This window comes from Lissotriton helveticus, chromosome 4_2 (genome assembly GCF_964261635.1).
Source record: "Lissotriton helveticus chromosome 4_2, aLisHel1.1, whole genome shotgun sequence".
Lineage (NCBI taxonomy): Eukaryota > Metazoa > Chordata > Amphibia > Caudata > Salamandridae > Lissotriton > Lissotriton helveticus.
This window is the reverse complement of record NC_136064.1, coordinates 13479809-13487720: the sequence shown is the minus strand read 5'-3', so window position 1 is coordinate 13487720 and position 7912 is coordinate 13479809. Positions and strand designations below refer to the sequence as shown.

Sequence of the window (7912 nt, the reverse complement as noted above, 5' to 3'; positions counted from 1 at the left end):
GACCTATTAGTGCAATTTCTGTCAGACCCTACTTTTGACTCCATGTGGAATTCAGTGACAGCAGCAAGTGCCACAGTTGCAGGAAAAGGGCGCTTGGGGTTTAAAGTTTGGAAAATTGATCACAACCAAAGATCTTTGATTCATTTTCTACCTTTCAGAGAGGGTAACACTGTATGGCCCGGAACTCAGTGACATGGAGCAGAAGTCAGCTGAGGAAAGGAAGATGTTACAACCACTTAGAAGCCTGGCAGGAAAAGAATATTTTCGGCAAAAAACGTCTTTGTGCCTGTGAAATCCCAGTTACAACCACCTAAACCCACAGCAATACAGTTTGAAGTCCTGACTCCTTACTTTATGAACAGTGCAGGAAGGATTGGGAATTTCTATCCTCAATGAAAAGTCTGATAATTGACAAGTGGATAATAAATATCATAAAATGTTGTTATTTCATCAAACTGTGACACCACCTACAGACACATTGTTCAGAGCAACACCTCTTCCAAAATCAAAGGAAAGATAGAGGCAATACTGCAAGGGATACAGACTCAACTGCTGAGAGTAGCAATAATCCCAGATCCACAGTAGCAGAGAGGATATGAAATCTATTTGATAATCTTCTCGGTGCCAAAACAGGATGGAGTTTACAGGCTATTTCGGAACTGAAAGATCTGAACAAGTTTGTCCGCAACACATCATTCAGAATGAAAACATTGTAGAAGATAATGCCTTTGATTTTCGAAGGATTTTTAGTAACGTTAGGCCTACTGATAGATTTTCATGCAAAATGTCAACAGTATCAGTGGCAGGGTTTGGTAAAGTGCAGCTACTCACCTGCGAGGGTCTCAAAGCACTATGGGGGAGAGGGGGCGCAGCTCCGTAGAGTGCTGGGGTCGTACAAAGAGCCAGGTCTTGAGGTCCTTCCTGAACTGGAGCAATGTAGGCACTTGCTGGAGGTGTAGGTCGTTGCAGGCCTTGGCTCCAAGATAGGAGAAGGACTCTCCTCCCATTCTGCTAGATGTGTGGGATTGTGGCTAGAGAGCCATGTGTTGTCATCAGGGCACAAGTCCTAAATAAAGAAGTGGGGGGACGCTCAGTGACAGGAAGTGACGTCACGACCGGAAGTGACGTCACGAAAGGTAAAAAACCTAGAAGTGGGGGGACGCTGAAATACGTGTAAATCACAGCCATACGTAAGCAGTGCATTACACATGTCGCAATTTAAGTGTATTTCAGCAGACCTTTGTGGGTCAGGCCTATTCGGCCTGGGGACTCGCTGCCATGCCTCCCTTGAAGCTTGTCAGAAAGGTGTATGTGACACCTTTGATGTCTGATTCCTCAACGCTTCCATCACCAATTATTCCCCAAATGCCAATAATAGCCTGGAATTAGGTTAACCTTCGGCGTCCTGGTGCCGGGGAGAGCTGCCAAGTCCACCATAGGTTCATCTGACGGGTGCCTGACCTCTGGGCGAGATTATGACCTTGGACGGTAATTACTGTTACCAGATGACTCCGTATCACCTGGGACAATGAGCTGTGATGCAGGGCTTTCCTTCTGTATATCACTGTTGCGTTGGTGCAGATGCTTGCCTCGAACTAATCCGAAACTACATCACCAATAATGCATAAGAATGCTAAAGTAAAACCCAGCACGGGGCGGCCGGCCGTGAGGGCGAATAACGCTATAATTTAAAGCCCAGCTTTTGCGCAGGGGGGACGGCGTCCACCCGGTAAGACCCCTTAAAATAAGTGGGGGGACGCCGTCGACCCGCGTGGTACCCCTACTCGAGCCCTGGTTGTCATGTTGTGTTATGTTATGTTCTGTTTTGTTAATGTTGTGCTATGCTATTGGTATTTGTGAAGTGCACTCTCATCCAGGAGTGTTTCCTGACACTGTTGCTGGGGATAGTCTAGCCAGGCCTAGGGCTGGTGAGGGGTCTATTACAAGAGCTATGTCTTCAGCTTCTTGCAGAACTCAAGAATTGAAGAGGCTGCTCTGATGTTTAACGGCAGGTTGTTTTAATCTTTGGTCTTAGGAAGCAATGTAGGAAAAGGCACAACCGTCGATTCTGTGTATGCGTAGGATGTGTGCAAGTAGGAGTCCGGTCGAGTGTAGGTGTCTGTTTGGTTTGTGAAATGAGATTTGGCTATTTAGATAGTCTGGCCTCATGTTGTGTAGTGCTTTAAAGGGGTGTGTGATGGGCCTTAATTGTGCTCACTTGTGTATTCAAAGCCAGTGGAGGGTCTTGCAGTGCTAAGTGATGTGCGTGTGGTTGAGAGTGATTCTGGCTGCCAAGTTCTAGATGGTTTGAAGTCGTCTGGTAAGTTGTTTACTGATCACCGCGTAGAGGGTGTTCACTTAGTCCAGTCTGCTTGGGAGGATGGCATGAGTGTTGGTTTTGAAGGTACTAGCTGGGGCCCATTTACATATTTTCTCAGCATCTTCAGAGTATGGAAGCAGGAGACTGTGACAGATTTGACTTGGGCGTTCATGTTGAGTTGGGTGTTGATGATAATCTCAAGGCCCTTACTGTCAGTGATGGTGGGGAGCTTGTGGGTCAGAGTTCCACTGGCCACCAGGTGGATTCTCATGATGATGGGTTCTTTACGAAGATCACAACTTCTGTCTTGTTAGTGTCAAGTTTGAGGCACTTAGGGCCACATGCATCAAGGAAAAAAAAGGTTGCAAATGGGCATATTCGTAGAATCTGCCCCTTTGCGCCCGGTATTTTTGCATTTGGGCTGCATCATCCCAAATGCAAAAATCACAATTTAAGGAATTGCAAAATTTACGATTACTTAAATTGCGATTGCATTTAGGGAATCCCAATTTGCGAGTCACAATTAAGGAATGTGAAGGAATCGCATTTTTTTTGTGATTCCTACATGCATAGGCAATAGCGATTCTTTAATTGTGATTCCTTAAAAATCGCAAATAAAGAATCACTATTGACTATTTTGATGCATGTGCACCTTTGTCTTTACCCAGACTGCTACTTTGGTCATGAAGTTGGTAAACGTGGTCCGGTTGTTGGGTGTCTTGTCTTTGATGGAATGTAAGAGTTGGGTGTGGATAGGACATCGATGCCTTAGGTGCGGATTATGTTTTCTAGCAGGATCATATAAGTATTAAAGAGCTCCAGGCTGATTGAGGATTCTTGGGAGACTCCACATATGAGGCTGGGGGCATTCAAAGAACAGCGGGCCAGGCTGACTGACCCTCTTTCCATTACGGAAGAAGCAGAACTAGTACAGAGTGAGCCTTTGGATCCCAATCTTGTGCAGACATCCCAGGAGGATGGCATGGGATGCCATGTCAAATACCGGGGTGAGGTCCAGGAGAATAAGGGCAGTCAATTCACCTCTGTCTAGGATCCAACTGATGTTGTCTGCAGAGGTGATGAAGGCTGTTTCAGTGCTGTGGTTGGTATGAAGACAGATTGTGTGACATCGAAGAGTTGGTGGTTATTGGGATAGATGGTTAGTGAGGTATATGTTGATAAGATTTCCCAGGACTTTGGTTGGGTATGGTAGTCGGGAGATGGGTCTGTAATTTCTGAGTGCCCGTAGATCTGCAGAGGGCTTTTATGGAGTACTGTGGCACATTTCCAACTGCCCAGGAGGTGGGCTGATGACATGGTGGAATTTAAGATTTGGGTGAGCGCCGCATTGATGGGTTGTAGTCCTTTTGTGAAGGCATTGTGTGGGCTAGGACTGATGGGGCTCTGAGGTAGGTGAACTGCAAAGAGGCTGCAGTATTGTTCAAGGAGATGGAAGGTCATGTACACTGAGTGTCTTCTTTTAACGAGATTGAGTCATGTTTTGAGATTCCACCTCATGCCTCGGGTTGCCAACTTTTTCAGAAAACAAATAATGGTCTTTTTTTTAATTTGTATTCTGGAAAGGCCAAATGATGGCAGGTGAAAAAGATTTTTGTAAATTTCTCTGTATTTTTATATAATATAACAAGTATACCCCTGTTGGTTATTATTAATCATACTTCTTTGTGTGTCCACTTTTTTAGTTTTATATTTTACAAGCACTGGCCAAGACATAAGATCTGGCATTGGCTTACAACTCTTGTCTTTGCCAATGCTTGTTAATAGTTTCTATAAAACTGTATGAGGGGATAACTTTTTGCATTTGCACATTGCACAAAAACAGAAGGAATTACTCATAGACAGGTAAGTTAATGGATAAAATGGGATGTGGCCCCATTCTGCATGCTGTAGTAGGTGAAATACAAATGTGAATGACACACTGACAGACCAAAGGGAGAACAGACCTGACTGAAATCCCCTATCAGTAAGCATTTGAGAATTCCTGCACCTGGGAATTTATGATACTGCAGGTATTGGTAATTCCCAGGTGAAAAACTCTCTCCAGATTGTCGGTTGGAACCCAAGGCAGAGGGGAACATCTTGGAAAGAAATTATGTGCATTAAGAATTCCATAACTATGCTCCCCAAATACTCTCCTTTTTTCCATTCTCATGTCATCAGGTTTTGCACTCGTTTTGTGGAATGAAAAATGTGGATTACCATAATTCATTTATTAAGGGCGTAAGGTGAAATGGTCACTGTCCCTCTCAGCAGCAAGTAAGCATTCTTTAGTATGTCCCAAGCTATTCATGCATCGGTGCCCTTGCCTATTTGCCCATCTTACCTTCAATGTCTGCCTGTATGATTAATGTCCGTGTGTTTGCAAGAGTGTTGTCTTTCTGTCTATCTCATACAGGTTCTTGTAAAGTAAACTCATTTACTTTAATGCGCTAAAGGATTATCATAATAGGGATTAAAAGTTACCGTACCCAATTTTTTGCTCAGAAGATTGAGCTATCAACAATCTCTTCTCGGGAGATTTTCTTTTGATAGTTAAATCTCTCACCTCCCTTGAACCGGTCTATGTCACAATTTCCCTTTGCAGAGATTTTGCAATAAGGTTGCGCACTACTTCTCAGAGAAAATTGAAACTATCTATGCTTCTTTCCCAGAGAATGCCAGAAATACAAATTCTCTTTACCTGGGCAACCACCCTCTACTTTTTCAAAAGGCTTTCTCAGGCTTATGACTCTATCTGTGGCTGAGACCTGCACCTTATTTTCTTTTCCTTTTTTTAGAATAGAATTATACTGATTTATTTCCAGGAATTATCAATATATACCATGTGACCAGTCTTCATGAATGTTTTCTACTGAAAAAAAAACAAGCAGCAAAACTTTCTTGCAAAATCAGACCTAACCAAAGTTCAGTTTGGGTACATCGCAGTCCTCACTGTGCAGTTAGGATTCGAACCATCTGGACTAATTTGAAAGAACCTGGTCTAAACTTTGGATAACCTCCTGGATGCTGGAGGCCACGTCGCGCATGTTTTCTGCCAGTTCTGATCTGGCCCCTTCGTAGAGATGTGGGATTCCGTTGTATAGCTCTTTTGAGTTCTGGTAGACATAGGCTGCCATATGTGCTGCCTGGGCGGCCTGTATCACCCTCGACGTCTGGTTCACTTTTGTGGATAGTGCAGTTTCTTCGTTGAAATCTCCACCTTTGATGGGTCCGGCATTTCTTTGGATGATCCAAAGAACTTGTCTTTGGTTGATTCTAGGAGTCCAGATTTCTTTGCCACAGTGACAACAAAGCTGACAAGTTTAGCATTGAGGTCCACGTGGTTCCTCTTAATCTTAGCTGGTAGAAAGTGGGGGAATCTGGTTTTAATTTCCATGAGTTTCTTCTGGAAGATTGGGCCATGACGTTCCTCTCCCTCTTCCAGAAGCATGAATCTTGCCTGAATTATGAGATACATGTCTCATATTTCCTTCAAATCCTGTTCACACAAGTCCAAGATTTTGTTTGCATGAATCCTGTTCTTCATTTCTTCTTCCTGTTCCTTTGACGAGGCAGTGGATTGGCAGTAACTGCCAAGCAAGGAAATGGCTTCTCCAGTTAAGCTGGTCAGTGGTGAGGCCTCCTTGAACACTTCCAATGCTATCCCAGTGGTGGAAATGAGGCAGCCGCCGACCACTACCCCGGCTCCAACGACTTGACCCGTAGCGACCTCTTGATGAACTTTGTCAATTTCAGCTGCAAAAACCCAGATTGCATCACTGCCATGGAGGTCTTCTTCTGCACCTTATTTTCTAAAGTGAAATTAGGGTCTCCACTTGATTCGGCCTCACCTGCTATGTTGGAACGGGGTGTGGAGGCTATTGCCCCCTTGTTATGCCATCTACGCAATCTCTCCTTCTCCACTGGTTGCGTACCATCTGATTGGAAACATGCCATGGTAGTCCCTCTGTTAAAGAAGCCTTTGTTAGATCCTTCTAAACCTGAGAACCTCAGACCAATGTCCCTATTACCCTCCTTTGCTAAGGTGGCTGAAAAGTACATTAATCAGCAGCCGATGAAATTCATTGAAGAGAAGGAACTACTCCATGAGTGCCAGTCCGGATTTAGACCGCTTTTTGTTACAGAATCTTCCCACCTTCTTGCTCCTGAGTCCTTAAGACTCACTGCAGACAAAGGTAAGGCAGCACCTTGCTCATGCTTGACCTAATCGCTGCCTTTGACACCTTTCTAAACCCCACTGGATTGCTAATCAGGGTCGAATCTCTTTTAAAGCATTCTGTGTCTGCCATAGATGCCTTAGATCTTCAGGGACTGCTCAGATAGTGATTCCAAAAATACACAAAATACATTTGGGAGGTGGTTCCTTTAGCTTTTTGGCTGTCAGCTTTTGTAATTTACTCCCTTTGGAAGACTTGGTTCTTCAGACAATCTTCAGGCTACTAGTTAATATGTTACAGAAAAGGGGGTGGTGATGAACAGAGTGTCTGAATTAAGCAGACCACTCTTACCCAGTCCAAAGATCAGGGCTTGATCCATCACCGTTATTTATCTCACTGCCTCATCCCAGCTCAGAACCTGGCTATATGCAAATTAGTCTGTCCCTGGCCCAGTGCATCATGGGAACAGGGCAGACCAAACTACCAAGCCAATTCTTCACCAGAAAGGAGACAAGCTACCGGGGACCGGTTTCTGGCATTTCAGCCTCTTTGGCCCGGCTTGCTTGAATCCTGATGGAGCAGTGAGAAAGGGACTCATGTCTGAGTATACCCTGCCACACCTATAGTGGCCAAAAACGATACAGAAAAGGGGGTGGTGATGAACAGAGTGTCTGAATTAAGCAGACCACTCTTACCCAGTCCAAAGATCAGGGCTTGATCCATCACCGTTATTTATCTCACTGCCCCATCCCAGCTCAGAACCTGGCTATATGCAAATTAGTCTGTCCCTGGCCCAGTGCATCATGGGAACAGGGCAGACCAAACTACCAAGCCAATTCTTCACCAGAAAGGAGACAAGCTACCGGGGACCGGTTTCTGGCATTTCAGCCTCTTCGGCCCGGCTTGCTTGAATCCTGATGGAGCAGTGAGAAAGGGACTCATGTCTGAGTATACCCTGCCACACCTATAGTGGCCAAAAACGATACAGAAAAGGGGGTGGTGATGAACAGAGTGTCTGAATTAAGCAGACCACTCTTACCCAGTCCAAAGATCAGGGCTTGATCCATCACCGTTATTTATCTCACTGCCCCATCCCAGCTCAGAACCTGGCTATATGCAAATTAGTCTGTCCCTGGCCCAGTGCATCATGGGAACAGGGCAGACCAAACTACCAAGCCAATTCTTCACCAGAAAGGAGACAAGCTACCGGGGACCGGTTTCTGGCATTTCAGCCTCTTCGGCCCGGCTTGCTTGAATCCTGATGGAGCAGTGAGAAAGGGACTCATGTCTGAGTATACCCTGCCACACCTATAGTGGCCAAAAACGATACAGAAAAGGGGGTGGTGATGAACAGAGTGTCTGAATTAAGCAGACCACTCTTACCCAGTCCAAAGATCAGGGCTTGATCCATCAC

General features: G+C 45.0%; 1 pseudogene; it reads right to left on the bottom strand.

Annotated features, from left to right (window-relative positions):
- Positions 1 to 5301: 5301 nt before the first annotated feature.
- The window catches only part of LOC144752158 (uncharacterized), a 56691-nt pseudogene continuing 54080 nt past the window's right edge, over positions 5302 to 7912 (bottom strand).